The sequence below is a fragment of the Piliocolobus tephrosceles genome, chromosome 16, assembly GCF_002776525.5.
Source record: "Piliocolobus tephrosceles isolate RC106 chromosome 16, ASM277652v3, whole genome shotgun sequence".
Lineage (NCBI taxonomy): Eukaryota > Metazoa > Chordata > Mammalia > Primates > Cercopithecidae > Piliocolobus > Piliocolobus tephrosceles.
The window spans coordinates 16,715,510-16,738,586 of NC_045449.1; the positions used below are offsets into that span (position 1 = coordinate 16,715,510).

At 45.3% G+C, this 23,077-nt stretch overlaps 1 pseudogene; it reads right to left on the minus strand.

Moving 5' to 3' along the window:
- Window positions 1–21,832, minus strand: part of LOC113220230 — a 22,942-nt pseudogene extending 1,110 nt beyond the window's left edge.
- Window positions 21,833–23,077: the final 1,245 nt, after the last annotated feature.

The following is a 23,077-nucleotide window of genomic DNA, read 5'->3' on the forward strand; positions in this document are numbered from 1 at the left end:
GGGTGGGGGGAAAGAAGAAGGGAGGGGAAAGTGGCGAAGACGACGTTGGGGAAAGAGACAGAGAGGGGAAAAAGATCGGTGGGAGAGAAGAGGATGAAGCAGGGAACGAGGTGGGGAGAGGGGAAGAAAAAGGCAGGAAGACGGGCTGAGAGAGAAGACAGTGCTGGGAGAAGAGGGGAGGGCGGAGGGAGGGAGCGGGGAAAGACGGTGGGAGAAGGTGGTGGGGAAGAAGAAGGCAGTGTGGGAGAAGAGTTGGGGGGGAAAGAAACAACAGTGATACTGATGTTTAAACGTCGTCGTCTTGGAGCTAAAGAATCAAATGTTGCTTTAGAGTCTAGGCCTAACTTTGTTCAATAAATTCCCACTTCCATATGTTTTGCGATTGCAGTGTGATTCATTTTTAGTACTTAGATCCAGAGCAGTCTCTGATTGTTAGTGACGGTGCTATCAGATTGCATGCTGTTCACCAGCTGTAAACGAAAAGATCGCATTTCCTTGAAGCGCACTTTGATATGTAATTCAAAGACTTTTCCAAGAGGCTCATTGGGGAAAAAATAGAGGTGTGTAGCTTTGGCATTGAACATGGAGTCTCTGATTTTAGATTGCATTTGTTTCCCCAAATCTTTAAGAATGTGGCAGAAACATGATTGTGAATACGGCATTCATTTTGTAGGGCAGTGCATGTTATTTTAACAAAGATGGGGTAAACTGATAAGCCGATAAGAAAATGTAATTAATTCAATTAATTCACTCAAACAAATTTAGGTTTCCTTAATATAAAAAACCCAAAAACAATTAAATTGCCTTAGTCTTTTAATGTAACTTCATGGTTAGAGTCAAGAAAATTTGTAAATGCAATCCTGTAATGTTGAGTTAACGCCTATATAAAATACATATTAAACCTAAATGTTGCTTTTTTATTTGGCGTTATAGAACTTCATAGAAGTTTATGTGTATTAACACAGGTGAACTTGGCATAAACTAATTGGTTAATGATAACTATTATTGCTTGTAAAAAAAAGCAGTTAAATATAAAGGATTTATATTACCCTACATTTTAAAAAAATATTTTCTTTTGCATTCTAGTTTAAAATCCTGGAGTACTTACTGATCTTATTTCCCCATGAAAAGGCTTCAGCTAACTATATTGTATTTCCAAGCAAATGTCTGTAGCAGAACATCAAGTGCAGAAATTAAGCAAAATCTGTATTTTAGGACAGTTGCAGTGGCTTGCACCTGTAATCCCAGCTCTTTGGGAGGCCAAGGTAGGTGGATGGCTTGAACTCAGGAATCCCAGACCAGCATGGGCAACATGGTGAAACCCTGCCTATAGAAAAATAAACAAAAAATTAGCCGGGCATGGTGGTGCACGTCTTGTATTTTATTCGATCAAATTGAAGGCTTCATTTTTACTTGGAAAACAAAATGATTTAATGTACTCGTACAGAAAATAATTAACCTCATGCCCAAAAGGGGTTCACTTACAGCACACGTTCATTCACACTGTCAGACAGTGGGTTAAATGTATCTGAGCACCGCCTATGAGTCAGGAACACAAGTCAGTATCTGCACTGAGTATTACCCAAGTTTTCCCATCTGTTATATAGAGTTATATACAGTAGCATAGATAATTTCATAGAGTTCATCTCTTTAATTTGTTGTGGAACACTAACATGACCTCCTATATGATTATCAATGCTACTCTTAAACAGATGTTATCATCTGGATATTTACTAGACTTGAATGACTTACTGCAGATATGTCAACCATATCTAACGTGTACTATACTAACTGTAATAAATTGAATTAAGTTTCACGTGGTTTTGGTTTTAAATAAGCTCTTGGAAATCAGGTGGTTTGTGTTTTGTTTTCATCTTATTGTACTATGAAGTAAAGTGGATGAAGATTCTGGAAGCACAACTGCACCACCACCCAGTGAAAAGGTCCATTGTTCCCTCCGTGTAAGCTGTGGGTATTTAACACACCATCAGGTATAGGCAACCTTTGCAACATTAAAACAGGAGGTTGCAATTTGAGTCATTCTTAGTCACTGACAGTCTCTATGTGCAAATTTAACAGCATGGCCACCCTATATACACATAGGACAGTGTTCAGATTGGCTTTTTAAAACAAATTATATCCTTTAGCCAAAAAAAAAAAAAAAAAACGCATGGTAATAACTGCAAGTCACCATGCTTTCTTAAGAAGGAGAGTATCTGAAAAAGATACATGAAAACAAACTACATTTGTCTTTTTAAAAGCATTCTATGTTACTGTGGAAGCAACGTCACAGAAAAAAATGGTTAGAAAACATCTGAATCAGCATGAAATAAAATATTTTGAGAGTTATTGAACACTGTTCATTTTCATGAAAATAGGACAAGGTTATTTAGCCACAGGTATTTCTGTGATTGTGATACATTAGCAGAATTAGCTGTGTTCTGCGATGCTCGAACTTGCTCTGTGTGTGAAATGGCCTACTATTAATACAAGGAAATTTGTTGTGAAACGTACTGTAGAATTAAGTTCAAAATCTATCTCTGCTTAAATCACTTAATTTTGTTAAATAAAACTTGGTTTCCAACATTTTTTTTCTCCAGAAATACTCAATTTCCTGTTTTCCGATCATTGATCAGATGGTTACAGATGCGTGAAAGATACATGATTTTTTAAAACGAGATGTTATTTAAAACATCAGTGTTCAGTGCTTGCATTTGCAAAGAACATAAATATTAGATGATACTGAGAACATTACTTAATAATCAGCCAAGATAAAATGTTCTGATTCTGAAATAAATGGAGAGGGTTAGCATGAAATTATTATTATTATTATTATTATTAATTTTTTTTTTTTTTTTGAGACAAGAGTCTCACTCTGTTGCCCAGGCTGGAGTGTGGTGGCACGATCTTGGCTCACTGCAAGCTCCGCCTTCCGGGTTCATGCCATTCACCTGCCTCAGCCTCCAGAGTAGCTGGGACTACAGGCACCCGCCACCGCGCCCAGCTTATTTTTTTTTTTTTTTAGTAGAGACGGGGTTTCACCGTGGTCTTGATCTCCCGACCTTGTGATCCGCCTGCCTCGGCCTCCCAAAGTGCTGGGATTATAGGTGTGAGCCTCCGCGCCTGGCCAAAATTATTTTACTTACATTTGTTACCAAATCACTGAATTCAAAAGTAGAATTGCTGAAGTCACTGGAGTTTGATACTTCAGGATTGATGGTTTTGGTTGAATTATTTAAAAAATCAAATAAAACTATAACTATATGGTATAAACAAACATGTTCATTTGTTTCAATATAAGTTAAATATATGTCCATACAGTATTCTTAGGTCAAATAGTCAGTTGAATGGTTAACAATACTACTTCCCAGTCAATTGCTTTGTCATTGTTAAGATAAATCTTCAAAGAGTTTGAATGTACTTTAAAATAAGATTTGACTTGTAACTTACGTAAGTGTGAATTTGATAGCTATAATTTGATTTGTCGTAAACAAATCTGATTATAGAAAATTATTTCAATATGTCAAATTAGTTCCATGGCACCCGGCGGTTATGTAACTGTTAGTACCTGTGGGGAGGGACCTTTTGTTTCTTAATTCTCAAGCCCATAAGCAATCATTGACGATACTCAATTCTGATTCCTTTTCTTGGGGCCACATACAATTTAATCCCTGTCTCTATTTCTAGAAAAATCTATAAAAACTTCCTATCCTGAGAGAGTCTTTTGCCAGACAATATAATAGTTTTTCAGGGATGCAACTGCTTGGATAGGTATTTTCAGTTTGGAGTTGTAAAATCATGTTCTATCATCTCAACTATTCCATATACCAGTAGTTTTTTTGGGACTGTGACATAACAATTTATTTTTCATTTTATTCACTTGGAAAAAAATCAAGTAATAACTATGCTGTTGACTTAGGAATCAGAGGTATTTGCTGTTTGATACAGAGTGGGAACACTGCAATTCAAGAAAATGATGACATTCTTCTAGACTGAAAAATGCATGTGTCCTTGACCAAATAACAACTCTCTTTCTTGTACAGATTGCCCAGACACTCAGAAACTGCCTATTCAGAACATGGCATATCATAGAGATGAGTTTTTAACAATTTTATTTGCCTATGTTTTCTGATTGTTCTATTTCACTGTGAACTCTCAGTACCAACGATTAATAACATAATTTGGAGGCTGGGGTTTACAACTGATTGATGACAACAGTTACAGATTTCTTTATTCCTTCTCCACTCCATTCTATGCTGTGACAAAAAATAAGACATTTATAAATAGAAACATTTTATTTGCAGTATAGCATACATTCAAATTAGGTACTTGCATAGACATTTTGACAAATATTGCCATTTCTCTTTTAACACATAGATCCTTAGTAAGCACTGCTTTGTAACACCAGTTTAAAATAGTTCCTTTCATCTAACCATTTACAACATAAAAGTTTCAAGAATGGCACAAAGAAAAAATTATTTGTCAAAATTATTATTAGACATAATCAAGAACATTTTTATAAGATAACTTTGTGAGGTCGACAACAAAACATCACAAGTGAGAAAATTTCAAATATCGTCTTTTATGATGAATAAATGTCAGACTTAGGCTTCCGATAAAGACAGACTAGGTACCCTGGAATAATTTAAATTAGTTTTTGTATGTAAAATAACATTTTAAAACAAATCAGATCCAGGCACGGTGGCTCACGTCTATAGTCCCAGCACTTTGGGAGGCCGAGGCGGGTGGATCACTGAGGTCAGGAGGTCGAGACCAGCCTGGCTAATATGGCGAAACCCTGTCTCTACTAAAAATACAAAAATTAGTAGTGGCATGCTCCTGCAGTCACAGCTACTTGGGAAGCTGAGGCAGGAGAATCCCTTGATTCTCGGAGGCGGAGGTTGCAGTGAGCCGAGATTGTGCCCCTGCACTCCAGCCTGGGTGACAGCAAGACTCCATCACAAATAAATAAATACATAAATAAATAAATATCGGAGGTAATAATTTAATTTTTTTAACACTAAATTAATGCACAGCCAAGAATTGTCAGGCTGAGATTTGGAGAGAAACAGCATCTAGAGAAATAAGAGCTGCTTTGCCCTGGAGCCATTTGTTACTTCAGATGGGATATCTACCAGGTTGTGTTAAACCTCTGCTAGTCTTGCAGAGGCCTCGGGTTTGGTCATGGATATTAAAGGCTGCTGGTGCATTAAAGCAGTGAGAAGGAACTAGAATTCACCCAGTCACCACAGCAGGCTGGCTGCTCTCCACCTGAGTGCCCCGAAAAGGTTCCAACTCCAAATTTTTATGAAAGTAATTCAGGACTTGACTGTCCTTATCCTTCTGGCATGAGCCAATAGCAATCATTTGAGAAAGAAAACATTATCTGGGCCTCTAAAGACGGCCAAAACCAGTTGTTCACCCACTATCTTTTGTACATTTGCTCAAAGATACGAGGGTCAATGAAGAAAAAAGACACTGTGAGAAGGAATAAACAGACGCCAAGGAGGAAAAAAAATGTCTCAAAGCAACTAGAATTATTATATTCAAAGACATGAAGTCAAGCTTGGAAATTTCAAGAAGAAAGTGGAAACTATAAAAGTGACAGATTAGGGTAAAAAAACAAAAATTCTAAGACTAAAATGTGAGGAAGAAAAAGGTGACTCAATAGATGAGTTTAACAGCAAATGAGACAACTGAATAAAGAAGCAGTGGATTATAATTGATATCATAAGAAACTAACCAGAAAAATATGCATGTTTATACATACATTCATAAAGATATGGATACAAGAGTTTTAAGAGTCACTGAGGATATTTAATAATAAAATCTAATATACACTGAAGAAAAGAGAGGAAAATAAGAATGGGACAGAAAAATATTTAAAGACCCAATTGCTGAGAATTTTCTAAAGTTAATGAAATATAATAACCTGCAATTTCAGAAAGACAAACTCCTGGTAATGAAGCTGCAGGAAACCAAGAAGTAGAAATTAGTAGAGCTTCGCTGTGATATAAGATACTAATCGCTAGTCAAAAAATTCCCTACACAACAAAAGTATCTTTTAAAAACAAAGATAACATTAAAACATGTTCAGATGCGTAAAAACTGACGTAATTTTTTTTTATCAGCAGATAGATCCTAAATGAAATTCTAAAGCGTGTTTATTGAGAAGAAAAAGCAAAATGATCACAAATAAATGTTTTCAAGGATTCAGGGATGAATGGAGAGCAGCAGAAGTGGCAGATATCTTGACAATACACAAATGGACTGAAACAGCAACACCTTGGGGATATTAAATACACAGCACAGACCCAATTCACACACAAGTACAAGTACATGTGAGAAGGGATCACAGGGCTGGGCACAGTGGCTCATGCCTGCAATCCCAGCACTTTGGGAGGCCGAGACGGGCAGATGATGAGGTCAGGAATTCAACACAAGCCTAGCCAACATAGTGAAAGCCTGTCTCTACTAAAAATACAAAAATTAGCTGGGCGTGGTGGTGGGCGCCTCTAGTCCCAGCTGCTTGGGAGGAAGCTGAGGCGGGAGAATCACTTGAACCCAGGAGGCAGAGGTTGCAGTGAGCCAAGATCAAGCCACTTGCACTCCAGCCTGGGTGACACAGTGAGACTGCTTCAAAAATAAAAAAAAAAAAAAGAAGGGATAAGGTCCTTCCTTGCATTTTCCAGAATAATGGTAAAAGTATTAATAACTATTAAATTTTGATAAGTCAAAAAATATATTGTAATTTCTAGTAAATTTGTAACAAGAGAGTAAGAGTGTATAAATTCCAAACCAAAGGGAATAAAATGAATGTTTAAGAAAATCTACATTCATCAAAAGAAGGCAAGAAATGCCGAGAAAAGGGAACAAAAAGCACCTGAGAAAGTGGTAGGAGATTGCACAGCGACTACTATTGAGGGTAAATTGTGATTGGGGAAATGGCAGATGGGAAATTCTAGACTGTTGAGGAAACTTGATCTGGATATTGAATTTATAGATGTATATTTCATGATGATTTTGACCTGGGTATTAAATTTATAGTTGATTGTTTCATTTAAGCAGTGTATTCATATTTTTTGCGTATGATTACAGTCTAAATTTAAATTAAGAGTGAAAGTTCACCTTGCTGACTTGGGGGAGTCCATGTTTTTTGTTCTCATTTCCAAGGCATTGTGTTATTTTACAAGTTAGGGTAAGCTTAGCGGATGGATGCAGTAGAAATATGAAGATGTTAGGAAATGGATGTGCTCTGAAAATAGGGAAGGACAGAAATTCATGAAAGGCAAATAACATGAGTAGCACAAGGTGGAATACTATACCTTCTAGCAGAAAAAAGCAAATTCTTATTTACATTAAGACAACTAGACATTTCCTTTCAGAACTTAAACCCATAGTTCCCAAGGGACAAATATTGTGTTTCTATCATTTCTTTCTTTACATTTTTGGATAAATGTGATCCTTGGTAGCCCTTGACGATATAAACAAAATTTGAAAGAGTTGTTAAAGGTACATCTCTGCATGATATTTCCAAATTCAGAGGTAAAGGGGAAAAAAATAGGATCGATAATGTAAGTAAGGTTCTTCTAGTCAAACATGACACAAATTTTAAAAGAGAGATAAATACACATTTTTATTAATTTAGTAATGTTCTCTGTATTGAGTTTATGGTTAGTTTTCAATTTTCTGTCAACTTGAATCTTTCTGGACAGCAAGTATGTAGTCTTGAAAATGGAATACAAATTACAGTACAAAAGAATAAAGACAAGTTTTCAAAATTTTTGGCATCAGGAACTCTTTAAAATCTTAAAAATTATTGGGGGCCACGAAGTCATTTGATTTATCTGCATTATATGTTTAGGTATTTACCGTATTAAAATTGAGTCTGATAACTTGAAAGAAGTATATGAGTTGATTCAAAGCAATGATGACAAACTCATTATGTGTTAACATAAGTAACACATTTGCATGAAAAATTAAACAAAATTTAATGTGAAGAGTGATATTAGTTTTATTAAGCTCCTTAATATCTGATTTAATAGATTGTAGCTGGATTATCATATTTAACTCCACATATAATCTGTTAAAATATGTTATTGAGTTTAAACAAGTGTATGGAAAAAGTCTGGTCTGACAGAAAAATAGTTAGAAGGAGAAGTATTTTAATAACCTTTTCAGGTAATGGGGGACAATCTTTTGATACTACACTGAAAATTTTAAAGGGGTAGTTTCTTAAAAGTTAGCTGTAATGTGGAATCTGGAAACTTAAATATGAAAACTCCTAAAACTCTTTAAGATTTTAAAAAGATTAATTTTACTCTAAAATCTGTTGTTCTATCTTACACTTATAATTTTTACCCATGCCCAATTTGATAATATCATTCATTAGACATTGTTTCACGGAGTTAAGCACATCTTTTAAATGTTGGCACATTTCATTATACAATGTAAAATAAACAACAGCTTTGTTAAATCATGGTCACCCTAACCAGAAAGATCTTTAGGTGTTTGGACAGCAGTCTGGCTCAAATAGTTGATAAAAGTTTTTGAAAATTCTTTTTTTTAATTCAGATTTTAAATTTTATCACTGACATACAGGATATTGTCAGTTTTTCTTGAAGTGAGAAGCTCACTGTTTTTCACTTTTATTCAGTCTTTACCATCCAGTAAATGTCACTTCCATTCTTCCATAAGAAATCTGGAATCCTCTGGGACTACTTTCTTTCTCTCATACGCCAAACCATTTTATCAGTAGATAGTGTTGTGATTCTTTTAAAACATATTGTGAATCCTGCCAGGCGCGGTGGCTCACGCCTGTAATCCCAGTACTTTGTGGGGCCGAGGCGGGCGGATCACAAAGTCAGGAAATCGAGACCATCCTGGCTAACACGGTGAAACCCCGTCCCTACTAAAAATACAAAAAAATTAGACGGGAGCGGTGGCGGGCGCCTGTTGTGGCAGCTACTGGGGAGGCTGAGGCAGCAGAATGGCGTGAACCCAGGAGGAGGAGCTTGCAGTGAACCGAGATTGTGCCACTGCTCTCCAGCCTGAGCAACAGAGGAAACTCCGTCTCAAAACAACAAACAAACAAACAAAAACATATTGTGAATCCAAGCATCTCTTACCGGTCTACTGCTACCACCCCTGCCCATCTATCATCTCAGGTCTCGATTAGTAGCCTGTCCTTCTAGATGCTTTTTATTCCTTCTATTGTTCCTTTTGTCTTTCCATGAAGCCACCTAGCTGATTTTTCGAAAATATTTAAAATGTCACCCTTTGGCTCTTTGGCTCAAATTCTTTGAACAAGGGCAGAACTCATCTTTTTTCAAAAAAATTTAACTTTTAAGGTCAGGGTACATATGCAGGTTTGTTACGTGGGTACACTTGTATCATGGGGGTTTGTTGTATAGATTCTTTCATCATCCAGGTATTAAGCCTAGTACCCACTAGTTTTTTTTTTTTCCTGCTCTTCTCCCTCCTTCCACCTCTCCACCCTTCGAAAGGCCCCAGTGTTTGTCATTCCCCTCTATGTGTCCATGTGTTCTCATCATTTAGCTCACACTTATAAGCTTGCTAAGGATAATGGCCTCCAGTTCCATCCCTGTCCCTGCAAAGGACATGATCTCGTTCTTTTTTATGGCTGCATAGGACCCCATGATGTATATATACCACATTTTTTTAATCCAGTCTATCATTGATGGGCATTTGGGTTGATTCCATGTCTTTGCTATTGTGACTAGTGCTGGAAAGAACATACACATGCATGTGTCTTCATAATTAAATGATTTATATTCCTTTGGGTATATACCCAGTAATGGGATTGCTTCATTGAATGGTATTTCTGTCTTGGGTCTTTGAGGAATCACCACTGTCTTCCACGATGGCTGAATTAATTTCCACTCCCACCAACAGTGCGTAAGTGTTCCTTTTTCCTCCACAACGCTGCCAGCATCTGTTATTTTTTGACTTTTTAGTAATAGCCATTCTGATTAGTGTGAGAGGTAGCATCTCATTATGGTTTTGATTTGCATTTCTCTAATGATCAGTGATGTTTTCCAAAAGAAAACTAATTTTTCTTGCACTGTTGAGCTGATTACCATCAGTTCCAAACCTCCTCCCTTTACCCTGCTTGCTGGCTTTGCCTTGTCTGCGGCACAGTGTGAAACTTCATCTGCAGCATCTGCTAGAGGGACACTGGAGAAGGTTGGGGCTCTTTCTAGTTCTGAGTGCTCCTCTTACCTTGCTCTTGTAGGGGACAGCAGCCAACAGTGGCCAATCACCTCTCTGGGGACAGAGCAGGTCACAGGCAGCACCTAGGGGAGCAGCTTCCCAGTGTTTTGTCAGTGTAGAAACTCAGCAAAATTCTTTGTTGTCAAGCAGGCCACATCCTCACCCTCTCCAAGGAGGTCTAGCACTCAGCTCTGGTGTTTGTGGGAAATTCTTCCAGATTTGTTTCTTCCTGCAGTGCTTGCCTGAAGCCCCGGAGAGTGCAGTGGCAGCTCCCTGAATTTACTGTCCCTATTTTGTGTGTGTGTTTGCTTGGCCTTTCACAAGCTTGTCCAACGCACAACCCAGGGCTGGTTTGAATGAGGCCCAAAACAAACTTGTAAACTTTCTTAAAACACTATGAGCTTTTTGGCTGGGTGCCAGTGGTTCACGCCTGTAATCCCAGCACTTTGGGTGGCCGAGGCAGGCAGATCACCTGAGTTCAGGAGTTCAAGACCAGCCTGGCCAACATGGTGAAAACCTGTCTCTCTCTACTAAAAGTACAAAAATTAGCCAGGTGTGGTGGCACATGCCTGTAATCCCACCTACTCAGGAGGCTGAGGCACAAGAATCGATTGAGTCTGGAGGCAGAGTTGCAGTCAGCAGATTTCATGCCACTACACTCCAGCCTGGGTGACAGAGTAAGACTCTGTCTCAAAAAACAAAACAAGGTTGGGTACAGTGGCTCATGCCTGTAATCCCAGAACTTTGGAAGGCTGAGCCGGGCAGATCACGAGGTCAAGAGATCAAAACCATCCTGGCCAACATGGTGAAACCTCGTCTTTAATAAAAAGACAAAAATTAACTGGGCGTGTGACTGTAGTTCGAGCTACTCAAGAGGCTGAGGCAGGAGAATCCCTTAAACCCAGGAAGCGGAGGTTGCAGTGAGTTGAGATGGTGCCATCGCACTCTAGTCTGGCAACAGGGCAAGACTCCATCTCAAAAAAAAAAAAAAAAAACAGAACAACAAGAACAACAAAAACCCAAAACAAACAAAAAAACACTATGAGGTTTTCCTGTGACTTTTTTTTTTTTTTTTAGCTTATTAGCCATCATTAGTGTTCATGTATTTTATGTGTGGCCTGAGACAATTCTTCCAATGTGGCCCAGGGAAGCCAAAAGATTGGACACCCCTGCTTTAAGAGATAATTCCCTGAAATAGTTAACAGTTATTTACATTCAATTTCCCTTATTCAAATTACTATGCAGTTTCAGTCTCCTGGTTGGACAGTAACTGACCACAATGTCTCCCAAGGCCCTGCATGATTTAGTTCGTGGCGTTGCTCTGAAACTGTCGTCTACCATCCTCCCCTTGTGCACTTTGCTCTGGCCTCACTGATGGACACATTCTTCCTAGAACATCCTCCTCCTTAGATTTGTCTTACTTTTTGCCTAGAATCTTCTTCTTGCTTTCCCAATGTCTCATTAGCAGAATTTTCCACATATGGTATAAAATAGTGCTTCCAATACAACACTTCCTCTCTAGCCTGCTTCATTTTTCATAAAAGTTCTTGTCACCACATGACATGTTACAGTCATTTATTTCCTGGCTCTCTGACTCTTCTCACTGGAAAGTTATGTCCTTGACAGCATACACAGTCTGTTTTGTTCCTGGTTAATCCTTGTGCCTGCACCTCCATATAACCTAGCACATAGTAGACAAACGACTGAGAATTAATGAATAAATGAAGTAGTATACTTCCTAGATGAGAAAACTGAGACTCAAAAGTGATAAGTACCAAATCAGTATAACATAAAAAGTTAGGAAGTTAAGCTCTTTGGGGAGAAATGTGGGTTTAAATGTGGGTTTTGCTATGTCCTACTAGTGTAAATTACATATATTTCTTAAATTCTCTGTGCCTCATTTTCCTTATCTGAAAAATGTGGATTATAATGCTAACTAATTTATACTGTGGCTATATAAGTAAATTATGTATGTAATATGTGTAGTACAGTGCTTGACACAAATTAACAATTCCACATATTTAGTTATTTGTACAATTATCTGTAGTTGCAAAACTATAAATGCAAGCTTGTCATCTTTCTGGAGAGACAGCAAGAGAAAGGTTAAGTTTATAAAATGCCTAAACAATAAAAACTATATTATTGAAGTAAAATGCCTAAACAAGGGCTGGTTTTAATATCAACTAATTAGTAGCTGCCTGATAGTAAGAACTAACTCTAAAATCAAGTAGACAAGAAAATGGTTGAGGAGGCTGACCGAATCCTATGCTATACTGCATGTGGAATAACCGTGTCACAGCAGTGATGCCATATTGCTTTTCTTTGATTGAATCGTGGCATCACAGATGAGAACCAAGGGACTAGATAGATCATAGATAGATAGGTACACACATACATGCAAACATTCATACATATCTACATATGTAGATAGATACATCCATATATGGATTCATACATGGGTAGAGAGATTTTTTTAAAACTGCTGAACCCAAATCCAGTGATCTATGAAAGTGAAGGACAAATACAGTTATATAAAGAGGCTTTCAATGAATTTTCAGCAGATATAGATCTTTTTGTGCTGAAACAGAGGATCACTGTTGCCTTTCTTTTGTAAACACAGGTCTATGACTGGCTAAAGCGATTATATGAAAACTGAGCATTTTCATTCTGTATCTAGTTTTAGAAATTGAGGAAAATGTCTATTGTGAAATATTAAAGTTTCTGAACTTAGTTTACCTTTGAAAATAGTGTTGTGTGCCCTTTGAAGGTAACTGGTATTTTATTTTGGTTAAATATTTTCTAGCAGAACCCTGAGTCAAGTCGCTTTGATATTTCCGTATCAGCCTCCTGAGTAGCTGGGACCACAGGCATACACCCCCACGCAAGGCAAATTTTGATATTTTTTGTAGGGACAGTGTTTCGTCATGTTGACCAGGCTCCTCTCAAACTTCTGACCTCGAGCAATCTGCCCACCTCAGCCTCCATGGATCATGGAGAGAACTTTTCACCATTCTGCATTATTTTGTTTGCTGCCTGGCGTCTCCTCAGGAGCCACCTGGGTTCTGGCCCCAAATGCCCCAGCCCAGCCCAGGGGAACCTGGGAGGTGCTCAATCCATAATGCTGGCTGCTCCCTGGGCAGAAGAGCCCTTGGTGGCTCTGTCAGCCCGCCTGGGTGACCCTGGCCTCTGCCCTAGGGAAGCTCCCATCCCTCTGGATTGCCCATCTTCCCTAGGACCCCTGCAGCCCCCGAAATGCCTTGACACTGAATCGTTCTCTAAATACCACGTGCCTTGACTCCATATCGCTCTCTAAACATCATGTGGGGACCTCTTGCCCTTCTCCTTCATGACCTGTAGGGCAGGGCCAAGAGGAGGAAGCAGCCTCAGAACACACAAAAGACTCCCTGCTCCAAATGGCATTCATCCCACCATCAGCACTTCTGGAAGGAAAGGAGGAAGGTTTCCTTCTGTAGAAAGCTCCTTTTATGCCTTGTTTCTGAAACCTGGGAGGGTCAGCAGAGCCCAGTGCACCTGTGGTGCCTGAGTCACCATCTATGCCCAGGATGTGTGTCTGACCACAGCCCCCACCCCCAACCCGGGCTCAATGTTCCCTCCAGCTGGAGTCCTGGGCTCCTGACATGGCCTGACCTATTTGTCCTGCCCTGGCCCAGTATGGGAGGGCCTTATCTTGTATCCCCCCGGGTTCTTAGCCTTGACTTCCTCAATGTCTAGAAGGAGTGAGCACGCCCCGTCCCTCACCAGTAGGGGGAATTCCTCTCCAAACCCTGCGAGACAGAAACAGACAAAATGCTTTAGTGAGACAGGACACAGGGCAACTCAGGGAGGATCAGAGCCTGAGGGTTCTGGAAGTCTCCAGCCTTTTTCGGATCCCAGGGAGAGGCAGACCACTCCCTAACAATTGAAAGTGTGGAGGAGCACTCAGGGTTGTGCACTCTGACCTGGACCTATTCCTTTTTTCGGGTCACCAGGACACATCCCTACCCCTGAGCTAGGGGTGGCCCAGGTCCTGGTATTAGGTTTTCTCCTAGAAAGGCGATGCTTGCATGGATGGGCAAAATGCTGGCAACCAGGCCTGGTGTCCTCTGAGTGGGGACAGGGTGCCACCCACCTGCTGAGAGTCAGACAGTGCCAGGTCACGGCCATGGGCGCCTGTCTCCTGGCTCTGTAGTGAGCAGTCACGGGGCCACTCCCTCCCCATGTTACTTTTTGCGGTTCTTATATTTTGGCTAGTCTCCAAGCATCTTCAGCCACTTGTCAATGGTTTTATTTCCTGATCTCTTTGCTATCAAATGAGCCTGGATGGAGTTAGCGGAGGTGTCTGGCCTCTGGCAGCAGCCTATGGATGCTGGATCCTGGGCTCCAGGAACTGGAAGGAGCCAGGAAAGGGCAAACCCTGGGGGACTGAGACCCTCTGATAGAATGGGCACCAGCTGCCTGGACTCCTGATAGCAGGACTCAGCATCTTCAGACCACAAAAAGCTTGAGTTATGGTTGTTTCCAATCCTTCAGCTGGGGTCCTGGAACAAGAAGGCAGTGACTTCTGAGCAAGACTGTGGTTCTTAGTTTGGGTTTTGATTGAACCACCATGGAGACAGAATCTTGGGTTCAGGTGGAGCAGGAACTGCCATTTCTCCCAGTGACAGTGTCACTCCCAGTCACCACAACTTCGGCCCACAGGCTGCCCCCTCTGCCTTGCCCACCAGCCCTGATTCCCTGTCCCTGGGGAAGCCTCACACGCAGCAGGCACAGGCTCTTATCTTCACCTCCAGGGCACTGACAGGAACCAGTTTCGTCTCACTGTAAGACAACTCAGACAGAGCTGAGGACATGCCCAGGCCAGGAACCGTCTCCCTCCCTGAGAGGGCCCCAGCCCCTCCCATCCACCCTAAGTCTCAGCCTTAGGGTGAGAGGAGGGCACAGGGAAGGAAGGCAAGGCCTCCCTGCGGAGCTGGGCACATGGTCCCCATGAGAACCCTGGAAAAGGAGTGTGAGGCTGGCCTGGTGGGGGCCACTTGGGGCCCGTGAGGAGCGTCAGGCTGCACAATGGGAATGCCCCTCCTGGGCTGGAGGCAGCACCCTCTGTGGGAGCTGAGAAAGTCCAGTCCTGAGACAGCATGGGTGCCACCTAGGGTGGGTGGCTGAGCCCTGACTAATAGCAGTGCCTTGGGAGTGACCACATCACCTACCAGAGTCCAGGGAGCCTGGCCTGAGAGCTGCCCAGTGCCCAGAGGATGCACCTGGAGCCCGTCCCACCTGACACTCCCCACAGGCCTTGCAGGGTCTGACCTCCCAGTGTGCACCTCTCTCTCCCTGCAGCCTGGCCGTTGACCCTGGCTGTTGCCCATCTTCCCCCATCCTGCCCAGCCCAGAGACCATGACCCTCTCTCCAGCCACCCTGGCCTTCCTGTGACCCTCTTCCTGTCACCGCCTAGGCATGAGACCCCCAGGTGTCTCACTGGGCTTCCCAGCCTGCTGGGGAGAAGCCTGGGTTGACAAGGGTGACCAAGAGCCCTGCCGACAGTGGGGATGGCCCCACCGCCCCGCCTCCAGCCAAAGCTGGCTCTCAGGGCAGTCAGCCTTCATCCCTCAGCTTCCTTCCAGCCACTGCAGCAGCCAGGACATGGGGTGCCTGGCTGTCCTACCTGCACCGACTCAGCACCCCCATCTACCCTGCACAGTGCTGACTGAGCCAGCGGGAACCAGAGTCTCTGGAGGGCTACGCAGAGCCTTGGGGACTGACCAAGTCCCCCAACTGAGGGGTCCCAGATATACCACTGTTCCCTGCCCGCCCCATCTGTCATCCTCCCAAGGCTGTCAGCTCCACCCTGGGCTGGCTTGGTTCAGGTGCATCCCAGAAGTGGCAGGTCTCACGGGCTCACCCCACCCCTCTTCCCCAGACTCCTCCCTCTCTCAATCCTGTGAGTCCTGAGGGGCTGACTCCAGGCTGGGCTCCCCTTACCAGGCCCAGATCCCTTCCCAGCACCACTCCCGGGGCCTTCAGCTGCACACTCTGTTGCTCCCTGGCCTCATTGTGAGATGCCAAGGCCAGGCCCTCCCCTTCTTCTTCCCTAGCCTCCCACGGTCACAGCCATTGATGTCCCCATGCCCCTCCCTACAAGTATGCCTCAGCTGGGTCCCCTGAGCCCTCGGAGACCTGCTATGCAATGGCCCTCCGGCCTGGCCAGGGGCCCCCTAGCCTGTGGTCACCACCCCCAGATCTCATCAGGGCAGCCCCCAAGGGGACAGGGCCAGACCCACAGGCTGCCCCCTCTTCTCCTGCTGATGTGGAGACCTAAGTGCTGAGAGCTCAGGGGTCAGATCCAGCCCCCTCTCTGTCCCACCGGCTCTGCCAGGCTCCCTAGATGGGCCTCAAGGCTCTGCCCTAACCCTGACCACTGGCTGGACCTGCAGGAGAGGCAGGGAGGAGTTCTGATCCCGGAGAGGAGGTTGGCACGAGCCAGGGAGACATGTCCTGCCTCAGAGAATCTTTCTAAAAACAAAACCTGTCCCTGAGGTGAGACCGATGTGTCAGGGGACAGAGGACTCACCATACAATTCCGAGGCGATCAGTGAATTCCCAGATGTCAACAGGCTTATGCTCCATGTCCACTGTTGACCCAGCTCCGTGTCCCTGTGACCCAGAGGGGGCCAGGGAGAGGGAGCAAGGTGAGGCGCTTTCAGTCCTGAGGGCATGGACAGCCTGTCCTGGCCCTGTGATCTTAGGGATCCCAGGAGCCTTTGACCAGGCACAGCAAGGGAGGAGAGGCCCCACCTCTCTTGAGGGAGTGGCCCCACCTGTACCTGCTCATACTTTTCAATAATGTCCCCTCACCCATGTACATGCAGGGTATCCATGACCTCATCCATCACCATCCCACAAGACCAAGTCATCCAGTGGTTCTGCTGTACCCGATGCTCCAGACAACACCCAAACCACTCCTGCCACACCCCTAAGACACCCTCCGGCCCGAGGAGCCCCATTCTACCACCCCTTCCAGGTGACAGGGGGCCAGACCCAGTGACCCCACTGCTTCCTCAGTCTCTGGAGTCCTGGCATCCCACCTGGGGTGGGCTCCTTCTTGAGGACTTGAGCACAGGGCAACCTGGAAAGAGAGGCCTATTGTCCTCAAGTGCTCTCAGATGGATACACACCTGCCCCAGCAGGGCAAACGGCGTCCACCTGTCGAGTGTCAAGGGCTCACGATGAACTATTCCAGGCACCTGGAGGTAGATGGGGTCAGGACTGGACATCTGTATAAGATCGATCTCCATGAAGATGCCCAGTTTTCTGTAGGAAGCAAGACATCTGGTGACTGCTCTGTTCTACTCCAGTTCTCACGCACTCTGGCTGGGGGAGACGCACTCCCCCAGGACCCCATGTGTCCAGTGAGTCCCACAAGGATCATCAGTGACCACACCTGAAGTCTGAGTTGGTGAGACCTCCTCCCAGCTTAAGGCACAGAATTGGACTGAGAGCCCCCACCTCCCCACCACCCACAGGGCCTCCATTTTAGTGCCTCTTCCAGGGCCAGGCTGTGCCCCACTGAAGTCTGGAACCCCAGGGAGATTTGGAATCCAGGGCAGGGAGGCCGCAGAGGTCAGGGCTTGAGTCCAGCACTGCACAGGGCAGGGCTGAGAGCACATCCCAGGCTCACGTCTGGGTCCCTGGGCCAGTATCAGCTCCTCTGACCCTAGACAGCTCACTTGTCAAACGGGTGCATTTGGGGACAGCACCCACCCCCACAGAGTTGCTGTGAGGATGCAGGAAACAACTGTCTACACAGTCAGTGCAGAATGGGCACCTGGTGAGTGCTCAGGGATGGCCCTCCTCGGCACCTGCCCAGAGGACAGCACTGCTCACCAGGTAGCAACTGTCCCACGTCAGCAGGGAGGGAACACAGCAGGTCACACTCACCTGAATCTGCTGATCTAGCTGTGCCTCTCACTTACAAAAACCTCCTCTACGCAGAACCAGACACCGCTGTGTGTCTTGTCTCCAAGAGCTCCAGACACAGAGAGGGCAGGCAGGTAGGCGGGAGGGTACGCAGCACCAGTGACATTGTGGAGTCAGTCATGGCACCCATTACAGAGGGCTCCTGCCTGGGTCAGCAGGGCCCGGAATCAGCATCCTCCCGTCCCTGAAGTTACAACATGCGTGTGTGCAGCGTGTTTGTGCAGGTGAGCATGCACATGTATGTGAGTGCACTAATGTGTGGATGCATGTGTCACTGCTGGCCAGGCCTGGCTGCCCAACTCATGTATGCACCCAGATCCTTGTCACTGTCACCACCCCCACCCCAGGACCCGTAGCTAGCATCAGAACATCTATGTGTCCTCCCCAATCGCAGACCTCCGCATCTGGGGCAGTCCTGGGGATGCAGGTGGGGGATGGGTGGCTGACAGTTGAGGGCAGAGGGCAGAGGGCGTGCCCCTTCCTTAGCAGGGGACTCAGCTAGGGTGTAACGTGCTAGGGTCTGCATGGCAGGGCCAGATTCCATACACCTCGTCACCTCCTCCTCCCAGTAACCCTCTGGGGTGCCATGACTTCTCCCTGCTACGGACAGAGGAAAGTGATTGATCTGCCAGAGACATGAAACTACATGATCCTTCTTTCCACAATAAACTGGAGGGTCAAAACAGGCAAGAGTAGGTCAAGGTCTTTTAAAAGCCATACCTGAAAGGTTTCCAGTAACAGTTGATTTGGTGGTAACTCAGTCACACAAACAACCACGACAAGACTCAACTATCAGAGATTTTAGGATCGCCTCAAAAACACCATCTAACATTAGGGAGTTCAAAAAGGCATGAAGTTTCAGAAATCAAACTTTATTTAAACGTCATTTGTATAAAATGGTAATTTAACAACAGTATGAATAAATCCTAGGGCAGAAGACAGATTGGAGACCCTGGGGCACAACTGCTGAGTTTGGAAAATTTGGTGCTGTACCCTTTGAAGCTCCCCCACCTGGTCCCCGCGCCCCTTGCCTGCCTGTTAAGAAGAGCCCGTCCCAGGGAGCAAATCAGGGGCAAATAGTCCAGAAGCCCAGTAGCAGAGAGACCTCCATGCCTGGAGGAGGAGGCCGCCTCTGGGAGCAGGAGGAGCTGCTGGAACCCTTCCTCACAGGCTCCTTTTCCTGCTCTCAAGCACCTCCAGCTTGCAGATAGACAGCCCCAGCACTAACAGAGTGAAAAGGTCCCGATGCAGCAGGGCTGTGGCTCTGGTAAATAAAAGAGGCCTGCCTCTCTTTAGTGAGATAGAACTCAGGCTGCACACCCTGGTCTCCGACACCAAGGCTCACACCATGCCCAGGACTAGGGGCAGCATGGGAGCTGCTGGCTGGGGCCTTGCTCGCAATCTCCTCTCTGCCACGTCTATCTCCAGCTACGCTCTCAGCTCCAGGGCTGAAGCCAGTGGCCACAGCAGGTGGCATGAGGTCTGGCAGCTCCTCGCTTGGCTGGTCCTTGGCTGTACCGGTGCTACCTCTAACTGCAGTGCTGCCTCTGGATGGGGCCCTCCCCATGCTGTGGGCTTTGGCTCCATAGCAGGCACTGGAAGTTCCTCTCTCTGCACGTGCGGCAAGAACTGAAAAAGGAGAAAGGGTCACTGACCAGCTTTTCTGTGTCTGAGCACCAGAGTTCAATCTCTGCTGACCAGACCCCCACTGACCAGACCCCTGAGCGGTGGTGCTCAGAGTCCCCTAGCAATAGCCCCTCTCAGTCCACAAACTCCCTCCCCTCATCAGCACCCACAGGTGACTGAAAGTCTTCTCAGGACTGGACCCCAACTCCAGGACACAGGGAGGGGCAGTTGGTCCCAGGCTCCGGGTGTCAAGCTTCATGCTTGCACCACAAGGTCCTCTGGACCATCTCAAAGGGGGCGGTGATGTGGCCTGGCACACCTGGACACACTGTGTGGGCCTATCCCTGAGCCACACAGCCAGAGGAACTGGAGGATGTTTGTCAACCCAGGCACCCCACTCTGCTGGGTCTCCCAGGGTCCTTCCCATGGAGGCCAGATCCAGAGAGACAGCACAGACACCGCAGGGTGACCGGCCCAGAACCCTTGAGACTAGGCCAGGGATGACACGAGGACTGTCCCCAAACAGCCAGAAGACACTTTGCCAGTTTCTTGGTACTTCATTTCTCACCGGCTACCCTTCCCCCACCAGGAATCCCCTTCATGCAGAGTCAGTGAGGAGAGGAAGATGGTTGCAGAATCCATGGAAAGAAAGAAAACAAAAGATGGGTGGGGAGAAGAGTGGGGAGTGTAGAGTTGTAAGGGTCCTACACTATACAGATTATTTGAGGGCTGGCTGTGATTAATTAAAGGTGTGTCTTGTACACAACCTTTACACACACACACACACACAGAGTCTTGCTCCATCACTCAGGCTGAAGTGCAGTAGCCCAAACACAGCTCACTACAGCCTTGACTTCCCAGGCTCAAGCGATCCGCCCACCTCAGCCTCCTGAGTAGCTGGCACTGCATGTGTGGGCCCCCATGCCTGGCTGCTTTTGAAATGATTTCTTGTAGAGACGGGATCTTGCTGTGTTATCCAGGCTCGTCTGGACCTCCTGCCCCCAAGCAGTCCTCCATCCTTGGCCTCTCAAAGTGTTGGGATTACAGGCATGAGCCACCGCACTCAGCTTACACGTTTTTAGGAGGCGTAAATATGAAGGTCAGTGTTGCCATGAAGTCAGGCAGGGGTTGGCAAACTATGGCCCACAATCCAGATGCAGTCCCCCTCCTGTCGTGGTGAATAAAGGTTTATTGGAGCCACAGTTCCTCCCCTGTGTTCACTTCTTGTCTGTGGCTGCTTTGGGGCTGCATTGGCAGAGCTGAGTAATTGTTGAGTTGGTGCAACAAAGACCACAGGGTCCACGAAGCCCAAGATGCTTACTACCAGGTCCTTTTCAGAAAAATCTTGCTGAGCCCTGAGGAGAGGGCCAGGTGGCAGCGGGGAGGCCATCGGGGAGGCTGGTACAGTAATCCAGGTGAAAAATGATGGGAGCTCAGATTAAAGCAGTCATGACAAATGGATGGAATCAGGATATGTTTGGTGGGTAGGACCAACAACACATGGATAAAATGGACAGTATTTAGGTATTTAGAGTTTCAGATTTTCTTTCTGCCAAAGGATCCCTCTCTTAAAAATTTATACAAAAAATCAATTAAAAAACTGACCAAAAAAACATGTCAACAAGATTATTTGTGTGATTGAAGCTGGGGTTGAGCCTGGGTACCTTGTGTTTTCAGCACCCCTAACACCTTGGCTGTTCCAGAGGCACCCTACAGAGCCCCTTGGGTTCAGACAAGCAGAACTTGAAACTACAGATCAGAAGGAATAGAAATCTGCGCATCTTTCACACAAACCGTAACATTCTAAGCCGCATCTTTGCAGCACACTGACGTGGGGCTACTTCACCCACAGCCAGTAAGTGTCTGCACCAGTTCCGAGATTTGTGTCCACCCTGTTATAAGAAGGCAGCTGCTTGCGTGAGGCATGGCGGGGAGGAAACAATGCCACCCGGACCTCACCATTGGCTGTGGACTGGCTGTACCATGGGCCAGACGCATGTCTTGGGCAGACACTTTTTAGATGCCAACTTGCCTGTAGACAAAGATGATGCAGAGGTGGCCTCGGGGAGGGCCTGTGTGATGGGTTGAATTTGTCCTTTGAAATTCCTATGTTGATGTCCTTAGCCCCAGTGCCTGAGGATGTGATCTTTTTTGGAGATAGCGTCTTACAGAAATAAGTTAAAATGAAAAATGAGGTCAGTAGGCGGTGCCCAATTCAATATGACTGATGTCCTTATAAAAGGGCAAATTTGGACACAGAGTCACGCATAGAGGGAAGACGAGGTGAAGAGACACAGAGCAGGCCACCTACACACCAGGAGAGAGGCCTGGAACAGAGCCTTCCTGGACCGCCCTGGAAAGAGACCTACACTGCTGACACCTTGATCTTGGACCTACAGCCTCCAGGACTGTGAGACAGTGAGATTCTGTTGCTGAAGCTGCCCAGTCTGTGGTACTTTAAGGGAGCCCTAGCAAACCAATGCAGCCTGGTAGCCCACAGATGGTGAAAAAATGGAAAGAGCAATAGAGACCCAGGCTTCCTGTCTACACCTCCCAAAGTACGCTACGGGATCCTTTGCTGGGCGTAGGTTTGCAAGATAATTTTGGTGGGGGGCGGGGTGCAGGGTGCATAATTTCAGTGTACATTATCATGTGTTTATCTTAGTGCGTAAATGCTTGTAAGAATAGTTAACCAACTTATGGTTTATATGCTACTCAAGATACAGGTTTAAGTGCTAATAAAAATGGATGCAAATGAAAACACTGTCCTGCTGTGGTCCAGAGAATCTCGATCTTTCTTTCAGAGAGACTTGCAGCTTTAAGCAGGAGCTGCCCTCTCCTTGCTGCCTACTGCATGCCCCCACAACACACACACATGCACACACACATACCTTTGCACACAGGTGGACACACGCATATTGTCCTTCATGCCCTCATTAAGGAGGCATGGAAGGGAATGTGTGTCTGTTAGGAAATGAAGACGGCTCAAGCCCCTCGTTCCCTGGGTGTTTGCACAGTTGTCCTCTCTGCAGACCATTCTTTGGTCTCTTTCTCCTCTTAGTGAAAGGAGAAGCAGAGTCCCAGCGGGTACCCGGCTACTTTGGGCCCAAGCCAAGGTCACAAGCTTCCTCAGGAACCTGGTGAGACGCAGGCACCACTGGTCCTCCCAAACCGAGGGGGCCGCGTTCAGTGGAGCTGTGAGCCCAGGAAGGTCATAGACGGGATGACTCGGTTCTAACGACA